Raw genomic sequence first — 15,570 nt, 5'->3', positions numbered from 1 at the left:
TTGTGCACCTATTTTTTTTGGTTCAAAATAATTTTTTGAGTTTTTATTTTAAAAACGTGGACTTTTCCATTGCCTTATAATTGGGATACTCATTTTGTATCTGCAACTCCCCCTAAACCCCTAATCATAATTTAATGAAACTGAGATTTTAATCAGCAATTGTGCACCTCCTATTTGATTTTTTGTCAAATTGATATTTTGGGTTTCCAATACCAAGACATAAACATTACAAGGAACGGGGGCATAATTTTGTGAGCTCTGATCACAGTACTTCCAGTTGGTTTTGTATTTTGTTAATTAGTTGTATAAGAATCATTATAAGTTAGGCTCAACAGGTATGATAGGTAATTTAAAATACATAAGTATTAAGAGGTTATATTTACAAGTAGTGTCTGTAACCAGCACTTACCTTACTGTTTACAAAGGATAATTTAAACAACAACTCATTGTTTTTCCACTAACCAAATTTCATGTATTTAGGTTAACAAATGATTTTTTTTATTGTTAACTTTTATTTTTGACCACAAGTAACTGTCCCCTTAATTGTGTTTTACCCAAATAAATCAGTTGATTACTTATAAGACCTGGATCCTTCATATATACTATAGATGCTTTATGTTATGAACTTTCAGTCTGTTGTTCATTTTCCTCATTTTAAATAGTTCAGTGATTTTTTGAAAGAAAGTTGTTCATTGGATGTTATTTTTTCTATTATTGTGAATTATAAGATGTATTTGTGGTTTCTTGGAAAATCCTTGTGCCTGTAAAGACAGTTTTCACATTACCTCATTTCATGGATCAGTGAACTAGTTAGTTTGCATTGGCCAAGTCCATATATTTAGTACAGTATATGGAATTATTGTAAGGTGTACTGCATGTTCTACTATAGTGTTGACCATGACCTCATTTTCATGTTTAACTGATAGAAGTTAATATTTTGTGGTTTAGTCTAGTTTTTAGATACGAAGAAGTCATTATATCATATTATATCCGGTTAATGGAATGGTTTTGAAGGTCTGCATGTTTGTTTAGCAGTAATTGTCTGACCTTGACCTCATTTTTATGGTTCAGAATTTTTTTTCCCTATTTGATCTGTTTTTTTTGTCAATTGACCCCTTAAGGAGATACATGTATTACCCTTTTAAGACATTTTTTTTCACAATTTGTTCATAATGTTTGGTAACATTAAAAAAAATCTCCTTTAAAACAGCTGGATCAATTTCAGCCTAGCCTGAATGAGTTTCAGGGTATTTAGTATTTAATAAGTTAATGTTAATGTTGTACGTCATGAAACATAGCTACTATGGCTTAAATAAAACATAAGGTTTAAATATTTTTTTTTGTCTTTTGAAAAAAACATGATAGTTAAAATAGCCTATTTAAGGACACAGTATACATTAAAAAACCAAATTAATCAGTGATGAAAGATTTCAGCAAAACATTACAGGTGAGGGATTCAGGGTCAGTTAAACCAGTTTCACAGATACTTTAAGTGATAAATCAATTATATCTATTGAATATTTGTAAGTTGTCTGTCTTACAGGTTTCATCTTGCCTTGACCATATTTTATGCTTTATTGGGAAAAATTAAGGTTTTTTTGTTCAATGATACTTAAAGTTTTAGGTTAACTAAATTTGGAATGATTGCAAAGCCTACATGTCTGCCTAAAAGATTTAATCTCACCTTGACCACTTCTACACAGGTACATGTAATTGAAATGATAATGTAATACTTAAAAGTATTGAAATAACATGTATGAACACTTATACAGGCAAGACATATCGCTGTGTCCACTCTTGATACATTTTATATATAAACTGTTAACTTTGTTAATTGATTGTTTTCAGCTAACAATATTTGTTTTTGTGATATTTTGTTATATTTATATAATGCAAGGTATGCATGCAAGCATTGTTCTGTGATTTTTTTATAGGACTGACTGGTAAAAATTTGCATTCTTATTATGGCCATGATGTTGTTAATGTTGTCTGTAGACTTTTGGTTACATCAAGCTTTACAACGCATTTTATTATTTACATTTAAACACTTTTTTTAACATTTATATGCTGCAAAGTATGCTTGATTTTTTATATGATTTTTTATATTGTGGAATGTATGCAAGTTTTTATGATCGGATTTAGAGATGGTAAAGTGATTAAAAGAGAAAAAAGTCTGATGTCTTTCTATATATTTTGTGACTTGGCCAAACTTCTATACATGCATTGAAACACACATAGTCATAAAACACACAACAGATTTGTTAAATGAATATCATGGATGGACTCTATTCCCTTCTCAATCAAAGTCATGATGGGGGTCATTTTAGGGTTTATCCCAGTTGATCTACTGTGCAAAGTAACCTTTTTCCCAATTGATACTCTATATTTATATCCAATACAGTTTTTGTTTGTTTCAGTTGTTATGTTTGAGCACTTTTAAGATTTTCCAAATACCAACTTCCTGTTAGGTGATACTTTGAAGAATTTTCAATATGCTAAATGAACTTTAAAATTTTTCGTCAAACACTTCTTTAATATAAATGAGCTAAATGACTTCATACTTGGCCACCACCTTACAGTGATGAGTTGTTATGTTTGAGCACTTTTCAGATTTTTCAAATACCAACTTCCTGTTTGCCGATAATTTGAAAATTTTCAATATGAAAAATGAACTTCAAAATTTGTTTTCTCAAACACTTCTTTAATATGAATGAGTGGAAAGACTTCATACTTGGTCACCAGCTTGACAGTGATGAGTTGTAATGTGTGAGTACTTTTCAGATTTTTTTCAGATACCAGCTTCCTATTTGCTGATATTTTGAAATCTGAATATGCAAAAGTGAGCATACAATTATACCCAGACTCTATACATGCAGTTATTTTACCCCCACTCAAGTCTGATAATTAACCTTAAGAAATTAATTCAAAACTTCTGCATCTTAAACATGATTTTAATATCTTATATATACAACACGATAATTATACCATGTCAGCCATTCTACTAAATAAGTCGGATGTCAGGGTGATATACTTAACACAACACGGTGTGCAACTTCTGGTTTTTATTGGTGGGATCTAAGGCAAATCACCCTGTTTGTCCTGGTGTCTTGCTTTTGCGCCAATTGGTAATTCATTTGCGCTACAAACCATACTTTATTTGGGCCAAAATAAAATCAAACCATACTTCAAAGTTTGCGCCAATTTTACAGGTAAACACAGGTAAATTGTAAAATATATGAAACATAGACTAAGTAGATTAAATAACTGAATGATTTTTTTTTGCATTAATTCCTCATAAAATAAAGACATATTCAAGTTAAAGAGGGGGGGGGTACAGTAACAGTTAACAGCAAATACATTCTCACAATAACAGATAACAAAAAAAATGATAGTTCTATAACAGCTACATAGAATTGTCAATTACAGATAACAAATTCAAATTCAAATCTTTATTGTCATTACACCATAAACATAGTATGTGACACAGAAAATATATTTTCAGAATAACATAACACAGAATTAAATTGGCTCAGAACAGCATAACAGTTATACCCCTTGCCCTTCCCCCCTTCTTTAAAATATATTTAAAACCTATTTGCAATATATTTAAAAAACATCTTCTTTAAAATCAAAGCACTAAACACTGGTTTAAAAAATGATAAAACATGTTCTAAAAATGATTTTGCCATCAGATTCCCTTGTGTGTATGTTCCGGACCATATGCGTATGGTCCGGTTTACCAAAACGATGAATATAGAAATCTATAATAATATTATTTTTTTAGGTATGACCCTTCGATCTAAAAAAAATATGAGATTTTGATAATGATTTCTTTTAGTTTTTGAGTAAAATGGTCGTAATTATTAACGATTAATTAATTAAATAAAGTGACGACGAATGACCAAGTGAATTTTACTCACAAACAAATTATATTGACCACAATTATACATGGTCATTATCAATTTGTCGTACACTATGGTGACTTGGGAAGAAAATTTCACCAAATTCGTAGCTAAAATGTTAGAAAAAAATCAACTGTTCTGCTCGCAGATGAAAAGTCAGCAGGATAAAGTCATTTTTATTCAACAATAACAAAGGAAATTCAACAGAAACGCCCAGATTCAGGCAATATATAAAGGAGAAAAGCTTTCAATTTGTATCATGCAGCCGCAAAAAAAGAAAAAAAAATGCAGGAAAGCAATGGTTCCGTGTGGAAGTAAATGTCACACTAAACGTACATGCCAAAATTCCATTTATGACTTTTTCATTTTCAATTTTCATATATGTTTAATTGTCTTGTTGAATAATAATACTTAGAATCACAGAATAAAATCTGTAAAAACGGGGTAACCAATACAATTACAAATCTGTTCTTGCCGCCTATGGTTGGTTTTAGTGGGTTTATTGTGCGTCTACCTGGTTAGGTTTTGCGCACTATGTACATAGTTTCTTTTTATTTCTTTATATCATATTCTTCAGCTATCTGTCGTCTAGCTTTCATTTTTGTCCTGGGTTGCTGTCGATGTTCTTGTTCTACATTTGGAGTAGGCGGACGCTTTCCAATTAGTGTGTGGTCGTTGTCTGGAGGAAATCTACGTGTGAAGATTGGGTCATCTACGTCAAAGGGAACTGAGCATTGAGTTGTACCATCACTGTACCGTATTTGAATACATTTCTTGTCTGGTATATACGGACTGTCTATTAGGTTCACGCTTTCTTTACTGAGGTTCTTCTTGTACTTCGTTGGTGTAATGTCATAAACACCTTGAATATCTTCTTCACATTGCGTAAATTGTGTCCTGGTTGGTCGAACTTTCTTATGGTGATAACAGGTTCTTCTGGTGCTGTTGCTTGTATAGCGGAGTCTACCATTGCTATGGTTGTTGTTGCAGTACTGGCTTTAGAGGAGCTTACAGCAGTTGAGTTACGTTTCTCCTTCCACTGGGCAAGGCGCTGAGCATTTCTTTTCCTGGTGGAGGGTGAAAGTCTTCTTTTTCAGGGCCGTGTTGGGTTGTGTCCCTTTCTTTGCAGCGGGTTCCTCAATGTGATTCCATGTCAGTTTGACTGTGACTGTGTTGGCATTGACTTTCAAATCCCATGTCAATTTCTTCCTCTCTAGCTCTATGCCATTAAGCAACTTGGATAAATCAGCTGGAAATTCCATTGTTGATCTTGAGTTGCAATGCGTTCACGGGGCGATGTTCACTGTTCAGTCAATCGTGAATCTATGTCTTGCCGCCTATGTATATGCTAGACATCTGATATACTCAGCCCTGGCAATTTCACCTCTTCTATATTGCTGTATTGCCCAACAACGAAGTCCATTTTCTCATTCTCTGGCTTCCGTACAGCGGAGGGCATTTCAATTGCTCTCATTTTGACATAAGTTGTGGCCTGGATTTTTTTATGACCATCATAAAGAGATATATGTTCGGATGGTGTGAATAGAATTGTTCATTGTAAGGTATATAGTACATTTAAATAAGAAGATGCGGTATGAGTGCCAATGAGACAACTCTCCATCCAAGTAACAATGTATAAAAAGTTAAACAGTTATAGGTCAAAGTACGGCCTTCAACACGGAGCAAAAGCTCACACCGAACAGTAATTAAACTATAAAGGGACCCAAAATAACCAGTGTAACACAATTCAAACAGAAAAACCAACGGTCTAATCTATTTACAAAACGAGAAACGAGAAACATATATGAAACATACCAACAAAAGACAACCACTGAACAACAGGTTCCTGACTTACATGTACATGTATTTCGGCTCACCTGTGTTTAAATTAATTAGCAATTATAAAATCGGTGGTAATGAAAAAATATAATCGGCGCAAATGAAAAAACCAAATCGGCGCAAATGAAAGATTGAAAATTTATAAAATCGGCGCAAATGTCATACGCCCATAATTTACAGTCCACACACAACTGCCATTTAGCTAAATTTGACTTTCTTAAGTTTTTCTGTCCAGTATTTAGGAGCTTGTACCTTTGCATATGCAGGTGATATATAAGTGTTCTATAAGCAGGTTCAACATGCAAGCTAATAAAGTTAAGTAAATCACTAGTTTGATTGCAAGCACATAATTTCATAATGTAGTATGGGTTAATTATCACATGGTTGTGTTTATATCTAAACTAATGTTAAATAGTTCAACCTTTCTTAGACATTGCTCACGTATCACTTTTAAAAGGTTTTCTCTCTCTGGTTCTAGATTAATACAAGAGATAAGAAAGATCCATTCCGGTCGTTGGTCCATAAATTAATTAATTAGTTTAAACCGTTTTTAACAGGAACATTTCAACACAATTTTACGAAAAATCGAGGCGAAAGACATTTGATTTTTCTTTTATCTTTTGATAGATGTGTGTAAGAAAAGGTCAGAAAATGTACCAATCAACGGCATTGGAATTCTAGTTGGGATCAAATTTTGCGAAACATTGACACATTCACCCCATTTTAGCACTATGTATGGCAAATAAATGAGGATTGTTGCCAAGGATACACCAACAATCTATGAAATTTAATCATTTTCAGCATTGAAGAAGATTCTTATTATAGAAAATGTGCACAAATATGACCCAAACATTAAGCTTTAAACTATTAAAAACATGGAAAAGAGGATGGCTAACATTTATTAGGGAAAATTTCTCCCAAATATCGCTAACTGTGTATTGCTACCATAAGCATTAAGCAATACGTCTCCTATAGTTGGTACATGGAATTATTGTAAGGTGTAAATCTCAAAATTAAACTGACAAGTGGCATCTGCCATTGACCTTATTTTCACGGTTCAGTGATCAAAATTATTTTTTATTGTTTTGGTTTATTTCTCGTATCAGGGACCTATATTAACTGCTCGTATTCTGAAAGTATTCAGTGAATTACATTTAATACATGGAATTGTTGTTAGGTGTACATGTCTGTCTTGAAGTATTAATCTGACCTTGACCTCATTTTCAAGGTTCACTGGTCAATGCTATTCTTTTCTTTTTTTTTAAAACAATATCTATTTGAATAATAAATTTCTTGTTTGGTATGTTTTCAGATACTATAAAGGAATAGGTGAACTATTCTTGGTTTATGGAATGATTATAGTCTCTGATTTGGTCAGTTTTTTTAGATACTATAGGATAGTATATATATTTGTTGTTAGAATAATTGTAAGATATATATGTCTGTCTGTCAGGTGTCATCTGACCTTAACCTCATTTTCATGGTTGGTCAATGTTAAATTTTAAAGTTGTCAATTTTTTCAAATATATTTGTTCTATAAGTGATAAGTCATGTATATCCTGTGTATTACATGTATGTTGTACACATCTGTCTGGAATGTTTCATCTTACCTTGACCTCATGAGATACTTTTAGCAATAGGCTAACTGAATTTGGTGTTTGGAATGATAGTTGGGCCTACATGTCTGTGTGAAAGGTTTTTTCACCTTGGAAGCTTTGATCATTTAAATGTTAAATAAATGTAATGCTTGATGAACAACTTATTTTTTTTTACAAATCTTGGTATAAAATGGCATTAATGAGACCGGAAATATAAATTTGTAAACTGGAAGTAGTAGAATATCTCCCCTATTTTACATACAAGTCCTTGCAAATCATAATTTCGGAATCAGGATAAAATTATCTTTTAAGATCCTTTTTTACCAGAAGTGGCCATTTCATTGCCCTTTCAAGTTAAAATGCATAGAAACAATAAATATTTGGGATGAGGGTACGATTAACCATTTCTTGACCCCTTCTTTACCCTTTTTAAATATTTAAAAATTTTCTTATCATAAATCCTCAATCTATAAGTGTTCTCTGAACAATTGGTTTTATCGTTATAAGGTCTTTCTACCTTTCTGTGAAAATCCAATGTACCTTTTGATATTCTTCTGATTATTATTATTTCATTTCGCCCAAAAGACCTTGTTTCTTATGCAAGTTGTCGCTTTGATTTTTGTATATGATATTGTTTAGTTTATGCGCTTTGACCATTGACCCTGTAAGACTTTCTACTTTCTTCCCAATCGCTGTTTTGCTTGTAGAATTATCTACTCAGTTCAAAGCTATCCGCAGACTCCATATGAGAGCCATTTCCCCCTTTTGAATTTGGAAATCATCAACTTTGAGAGATAGAGACCATGTGGGTATTTTGATTTGAGATCTTTACTATGAATATTGAGGTCAATGCCAATGGTCAAAGTCATATTCTAAATTTTGTTTTTTTAAGAGGAATATTCTGCACTAAAATTAAAAAAAACAAGATTCATCTGACAAAAAGTCAGAAACTCAGGCTGTTAGAAGTTATCACTTATGCAGAATGTTTTTTTTTGTCTAATTATTAAAGATTTATTTTTGTTAATTATTGCTGCTTTATGCATTATCTGTGTTAAAATGGGTATTGAAGGACAATATAACACGTGAAAACAGACTTCTGATTATTTTTGCTATATTGATCATGTAGAACTTGACATAGACAATTATAGACAATATTTTTTTAGCACAAACGCAATATTTTCATGTTTTAATATTTATCAATTGAGCCTTTTTACCAATAAGTTATTGTTATAATTGCGTTTGTGCTAATAAAATATTGTCTGTCTATTGTCTATATCAAGTACTACTGTATGTCAATATGGCAAAAATACTCAGAAGTCTGTTTTCACGAGTTTTAAATTTACTGTTTGAAAATTATGAATTATTCGAAATACTAAGGATTTTCTACCTCCAGTCACACATTACCGTAGCTTTATTTGGCATAACCTTTTGGAATTTTTGGTCCTCAATGCTCTTCAATTTTGAACCTTCTTTGGCCTTACAATTATTTGGATTCGAGCGTCACTGATGAGTCTTTTATAGTCGAAACGCGCGTCTGGCGTGATACAAATTATAAACTTGGTACCTTTGATATGTATTTACATTGAATACCAATTTTTTACAGAGATTTTTCATTAAGTAGCAATAATAAACAACAATAATGAATCTTTTTTTTAATACTTAGACCCCAAAATAAGCTTATACAATAGATGTAAAGACGTATTTTGTTTAAATATAGATTTTGAAATATTGGTATAAAACGACCTTTTATGAGACCGGAATATCATTTTGTAAACCGGAAATGGTAGATTATCTAATTTTTTCCATATAAAAGTCAATACATAGCATAAACCAGATCTTGAAAAGGGTCAACCGGAAATGACCTTGACAAAAGCGGAAGTAATGTTTTTTGCAAATTTTCATTGAAAAAATGCATTTTTGCTCAGGCCCAAGGAGGGTCTGAGTACTCTATTACGATGCTAGTTCTGGTTTGCAAAGGATAATCATTTAAACTTATTATTTTCAAAGTGACAAATAACAGTGTAAAAACAGTTTTTTGTGTTAATAAAAAATCGTCTTGCTAAAGAAAAAATTTTAGTCGAAATTTGTAAATATTTTGCATCAGGCATTAATATTGAGTAAAAAAAGCCATCGCTCATTGATATAGAAGTGAAAAGGAGACTAACCGGAATTAAAATAATCTACGATCTTCATAACGTTTAAAACATTTTTTTGTTAATGTAATCAAAATCATTCAATCAAACAGGATTAGCCGGTACCCTATCAAATTGCAGCAAACCAGGAACCCATGGTAAAACAGCATCATTACCCATTCAGATCAATCACACAAAGAACCTTTAAAAGTGTGTCAATTGCCTGACACATCCAATATATAAGGGGGGGGGGGGGGGTGGAACTTCATGTTTTGATTTTGATCAATTGAACCTTTACCAATTGTTATAATTGCGTCTGGGCTGATAAACTATTGTCTAGTTCTACATAGTCAATAAGGGCAAAAATCATCAGAAGTCTGTTCTCTCGAGTAATATTGACCTTGGATATCCACTTTAATCACAGATATTTCATAAAGCAACAAATTAAACAACTGTTACATATTGAATAAATCGTAAATAATTAGACCAAAAAATAACCATTCTGCATTAGTTATAACTACTAACAGCCTCATTTTCTGACTTTTTGTCAGATGAATCTTGTTTTTTTTTTTTGAATGTTGGTATTCAATGGCCGGAAGTATCATGTTGTAAACTGGCAGTTGTAAAATAACTCCAATTTTTTATATTTTACCAAAAAGTACCTACAAACCATTTATTGCCGAAATCAGTATATCTTTCAAGTTAAACAGGAAGTAAAAAAATTCAAACCGAAAGTGGCTTTTCTTTTGCCTTATTTATATTGGGAATCAGGGTAAGATAAAAAATCTTTTGAGCCCTTCATTAACTTGTTTAATAGTTTTATTTTTCTTTTCATCAATCATCAATCTCTTCAATTGTTCCCCTTACAATTGTCTCTTATTTTTACATGGTTTTCTTTCGTACAATGGTTACTCAGTGCGACATACTTTCTTGACTTTCAATTGTACAATTGAAAAGAGTTTTAATGTCCCACCCATGATAGTGGAGGGTCTGTGCGTTCGTCTGTCCCGGATCAGGTTAAAGTTTTTTTTATCAAGGTAGTCTTTGATGGAGTAGAATTCCGATCAACTTGAAGCTTAATACAAAATTCACTCAAAATGAAATATGTATATCAAAATGTACTACTTTCTCTGACTGTTTATGACGTCTTTACACTAAATCCATTGGTTGTTGGATGTGTAATGATTGATAATTTAGTATTAGATGCACGTTTTTTTTTAATATTTAGTTATTGGCTTTGAACTAGATGTCAGTAACTGCGCCTCGGAGTATTCTCAGATCTGTACTAATAGTCTTTTTATTGTTGGGATGTATATATAAGTGCTGAGCCACTTTCACTCTGTTTTTGTTAGAAGTATTTCTATTTGTATACATCTGATCAGTTCAGCCTTTTTCGACTAATTTTTTTAGTTCGTTCCTATGTTGTACTGTTACACCACTGTCCCGGGTTAGAGGGAGGGTTGGGATCCCGCTAACATGTTTAACTCCGCCACATTATTTATGTATGTGCCTGTCCCAAGTCAGGAGCCTGTAATTCAGTGGTTGTTGTTTGTTGCTGTGTTACATATTTGTTTTCGTTCATTTATTTGTGCCTTAATAAGACCGTTAGTTTTTTCGTTTAAATTGTTTTACATTTGTCATTCTAGGGTCTTTTAAAGCTGATTATGCGGTATGGGCTTTGCTCATTGTTGGAGGCCGTTCGGTGACCTATAGTTGTTAATTTCTGTATCATTTGGTCTTTCGTGAAGAGTTGTCTCATTGGCAATTACACCACATCTTCTTTTTTATACTTGAAGGTTATGGTTATATGCAAGACATTTTTACCACAGGATATTTCCTATCAGTAACATCAGACATACACGGTTAAAATTAAAGTACGTTCCTAATGATTAATACAAGGTAAAACAGTTATTTTGAGCTATACCATATGAATATGAGTTTTCTGCAACGTGTATGCATACAATATGAGATATTCAAAAGGTCCACATCAAAAGTAACTATCAACTACTGGATCACTGTAAACTTTAAATGTACTCTATATGTTTTTTTCTTATAAAAAATAACACTTTTTTTGGCACAGATACATAATTAGGTTACCTCAAGTTCTGATCAGCTAACATAAGTACAGGCTTTAAACAAACTTATAATTAAAGGTTATCTTAATAGTATTGTAATAAGATCTTTGAATAAGGTTTTTCATTGGCACTAACATCGACTTTGTCATCAACAAATTAAAACGTACCTGTATCTTTGCATTGCACATGGTCATGTTTATCTCTGACTGTTTATGACGTCTTTACACTAAATCCATTGGTTGTTGGATGTGTGAGGATTGATAATTTAGTTTTAGATGCATGATTTTTTTTATTAGTTGTTTTTGGCTTTGAACTAGCTGTCAGTAACTGCGAGTACTCTCAGATCGGTATTAATAGTCTTTTTGTTGTTGGGATGTATAAGTGCTGAGCCACTCTGTTTTTGTTAGATGTATTTCTATCCATCTGATGAGTTAAGCCTTTTTCAACTGATTTTTATAGTTCGTTCCTATATGTTGTACTGTTACACCACTGTCCAAGGTTAGGGGGAGGGTTGCGATCCCGCTACCTGGTTTAACCCCGCCACATTATTTATATATGTGCCTGTCCCAAGTCAGGAGCCTGTAATTCAGTGGTTGTCGTTTGTTGCTGTGTTACATATTTGTTTTACGTTCATTTATTTGTACATTAATTTGGCCGTTAGTTTTCTCGTTTGAATTGTTTTACATTTGTTATTTCGGGGCCTTTTATAGCTGACTATGCGGTATAGTTGTTAATTTCTGTGTCATTTAATTTGGTCTCTTGTTTAGAGTTGTCTCATTGGCAATTACATCAAATCTTCTTTTTTATAAATACGTATTTTTCATTTCGAATGATTTTGGATTGTATAAGTTTTCATCTACGTTCCATTCCTACTTAGTGAATGATCATTTAAACATAGCTTGTTATATTGACACTCAGACCACATATTTTATTGTTACTTATAACATCTATGTTATAAAGGCATCTTCGTTTAATGTGTCATGGATCTAACTTATTTGTTTAGTGTAAGCATGAATGTTTTTGTTTTTGTGCAGATTTGGCGAATAAAGCCATTATCAATTATTTTTTTCTAGTGTTTTTTATGTCGTAATGTTACGCTACAGTGTCAGGTTAGGATGGAGGTCGATGCCTGTTAGAACGTTTATACCCGCTGCATTTTATTTGAGCCTGTCCTAAGTCAGGGAGGAGCCTGTTGTTCAGTTGTTGTCGTCTGTTGGTGTAGTTTATATGTGTTTTCGTTTCTCGTTTTGCATATAAATAAGACCGTTGGTTTTCCCGGTTTGCGTTGTTTTACACTGGTCTATGTTGGCCCTCTTCTTCTTCTATCGTTAATCAGCAAAGGCAAAATACCATCACGCTGATGCTGTGTCATCAAGTGCATGCAGGTGCTGTACAAAATGTGATTAACAAAAAAAATCTATATACACCCTGGATGTAACTCTATATGTTGCCGTTCGCTGTAAGACATGCCTCCGTATTGACGTCCCAAAGTTTTCCTGTATATGTTAAATTTATCTACATTGTGACATGGATGGAGAGTTTCCCATTGGCGTTCATAACACATCTTCTAGTTTATTTTAGTTACCTCTGGTCATCTAACAGAAATAATGACAGAGGTTACCTCTGGTCGTCTTAAAGAGGAAATGATACTGGTTACCTTTGATCACCTTACAGATAAAATGAAATTGGTTACCTCTGGTAATCTTTTAGAGGAGTTGACCCTGGTTACCTCTGGTCACCTAACATAGATATTGATTACCTCTGGTCACTTTACAGAGATATTTATATTGGTTACCTCTGGTCACCTTACACTGACATTAGTTACCTCTGGTCACCTAATATATATATTGACATTGGTCACCTCTGTTGGGTAACTTTTGTTTCAGATAATAATACTTTTTTTTCTGAATTTAGCTAAGTCTTGCCACATGGAAATTTCACACGCGAATTTATTGCATATTAGAAAAAGAAACCTTCATGGGCTGGGTGTCATGGTTTATTTTTTCTACTTTACACGCATGATTATCCAGGGTGTCTCATGTTTAAAGAAGCACCATACATATTTAGCAATTGTGGACAGAGACCAGCGTGGATAGACCACAATCGTGTCTTGATCTGGGTCACTGCATGTAAAACAATTTTTAAACAAATTATGATTAAACTCTTCCAAAGAGGCCAAAACTTTTGAAAAACAATTTTCCTTGAAAGTACAATGTGGTTATAAATTTCAAACTATCGGGGGAAAAGGGGGGCTCGGTGGCCGTTACTACTGCGATCACTCGCGAATCCCGCTCGTGCCGATCCACTCGACTCCAATCTTAATTGACTAGGATTATCAAGTTTCTATCGATAGTCGGTGGTTTTCTCCGGGCACTCCGGTTTCCTCCACCAATAAAACCTGACCGCCACGAAAAAGTCTATAAGTGGTGCTTAAAAGAGGCGTTAAAACACCAAAAAATTAAATCAAACTATCGGGCACAGAAAGTGGCAGCACATATGAACTAAAATTTTCTTAGACATTACAACTCGAAATTATCAAGCTCAAGACCAAAAATAAAACCGGCCCTTTCATAGAAGTCAATAAAATCTTCCCCTTGTACACACAAACAAATCCTTGTATAGACTGAGGTTAAATATCAAACTATCAAAAAAAGAACTCTCTACGCCATTGAGCTTAGATTCGTTAATATTTATGTAGGTCACAACGAGGCAAACGTTTTTATTTCTTTTTATCCTTAGATTTGTGTTTAGGTCGAAAAGTCGGTATGATTTGAAATGTTTTAAACTATATCTTTAAAGAATTGGTCCTAATCTAAATGATGCATGGAACTATAAACGCGTTCTTGTATATATATATATATAAAAGGTTTGCATGCAATAAGTGTGAAGAATTTTCTCCCTATCGGCGCTAGAATTTACTTAGGGTGTGCTTAGCAGACAAAGAAGGACACAAAATTGGGGGTTGGACGGACTGACGGACAACAGAGTTTCTAAGCACTCGAACACTTCTTGAATGATTTTGTTAATGAGAGGCTTTATATACAGGTATATCTCATTTTAATAAATTTCATTTAACAAGTGTATTAAAGAACGGTACATAATCAAAGCATTTTGTATTGTGGTAAATTCTGGGAATTCAATTCTGTTAGTGTCGGTTGCCAGTTCAACCAAATTAAGAAACTCTTCAGAACACCCTTTCATCGGCACTGTTTCCGTATACACCTCTGAAATCCTATCTATGCTTATGTTGCTACACGGTAAGGGGTAAGAATAATCAATTGCATCATACAACAATGGTTGATGGAACAAAACATCTGGAATTCCAGTAACTCCCTCTTGGTTTCTTTGCGAACGGATTCTATGAGAATTCCAGTATTCTGTAAACATATTCAACCGAGTTTGGATAATATCTAAAAAACAAAATCTAATACATTCAAGATGAATAGGAATTGCATTGTTTAACAACCCATCGTCTATGAGATCATGGAAGAAATTTCTCCAAAATTGGGTAAAATACGTTTTCAAAAAACTCCAAAGCATTTCTATCCGTTGGTTGGCGGTTGATCGTCCAACAGAAAAACTATTACTCCCAGACATATGATCTCCATGCGAAGAACGAAGAGCCATATGAATGTCTCGAATAACAACATTTTCGGTTCCGGCATCACATCGAACTACCCGCGGCACTCCTTTCAATTCTTTGATGTAGTCGATATAAAAGCGAGCTACAACACGCGGGTTTTTGTTGGAAGGCATCGCTTTGAGCCAAAGTATCTTTCTTGAAAATCCATCAACAGCACCATGAATGCTTATCCCAAAAGGTTTTAATTTATCGTACCCGTCAATATGAGTTGTGAAGCTCGGACCTTTACTACAATATCTCCTCCTCCTCAATCGATGGGATGAACGCAACGACACGCCTTCAGGGTCCAACACCCCTAGCATAAGTCTCACTGCTTTTTGTGTAACCCGAATACCACACTGCACGTTCAAAAGTTTCCACAATGACCTATACCCTAGATTG

Source organism: Mytilus californianus, unplaced genomic scaffold (assembly GCF_021869535.1).
Source record: "Mytilus californianus isolate M0D057914Y unplaced genomic scaffold, xbMytCali1.0.p SCAF_3, whole genome shotgun sequence".
Classification (NCBI taxonomy): Eukaryota; Metazoa; Mollusca; class Bivalvia; order Mytilida; family Mytilidae; genus Mytilus; species Mytilus californianus.
The sequence above is the reverse complement of the archived record's forward strand: the minus strand, read 5'-3'. Positions refer to the sequence as shown.